Genomic DNA, 934 nt, shown 5'->3' on the forward strand with positions numbered 1-934 from the left:
TTAATGTATATATTTTTTTATTGGAAAGTAGAAAGTAACTTATATAGATATTATATTAATGAATAATATTGATGTTATGTTTGTTTAGTCATTAAATCAGTAACAATAATCATTAAATTTATCGGTTATAAGTTAAAAATAAAAAATAATTAAGGTTGAGTTATAATTCATGATGTACTGTAAAGATAAAATTGTAATTCATCACGAGTAATAGATTATTCCTCAACTTAAGTAACGAATCGAATACTTATTTTAATTTAATTTATATTTGGTTATAGGTACAAATCATATTAGTTTTATGCTTAATTCAGCATCAAGTCGAATGTATGTTAGCTAGTTAGACTATTCTTCTCTTTTAAAATAACAGGAAAAAATGGAAAATAATAGATTAATCACAATAATATAAGGAATCACTAAAAATAAATTATAATATATTTATATATAAATATATATGTTATTTAAATTATTTTTAATTTGTATTTTAATGTATATTTTATATATAGTTTTTGTGTACATTTACCATATTTGGAGATATATAATGTGTTGTAATTTGTTTGAATTCTAAAGTAAAATCTAAGAATGGAAAACTTAATCATAATTCAAAGGACACGGTTTCACAGCTTAAATTACATAGACCTAACCTAAGACAAAGGAGATGAAGAAAATTTGAGGACCTCCTTAGACCTCTCCGAATCGAACATAACTACTGAAAAGACCCAAAATTAGGCTGACCCCGCATGCAAAAATTTTCCTGTCATCTCCATTACCACAGTATCCAACATCCACTATCCAGTATCCACATCATAAGCTTCTTTGCGTGGTCTCTCCAACATCATAATTACCCTTATTGGCATCTGGCCATTAAAACCTAACAAATTACTATTGATCAGAAATAAACATATATAATATAATAATAACAATAACAATAGTAACA

The sequence above is a fragment of the Arachis ipaensis genome, chromosome B09 (assembly GCF_000816755.2).
Source record: "Arachis ipaensis cultivar K30076 chromosome B09, Araip1.1, whole genome shotgun sequence".
Lineage (NCBI taxonomy): Eukaryota > Viridiplantae > Streptophyta > Magnoliopsida > Fabales > Fabaceae > Arachis > Arachis ipaensis.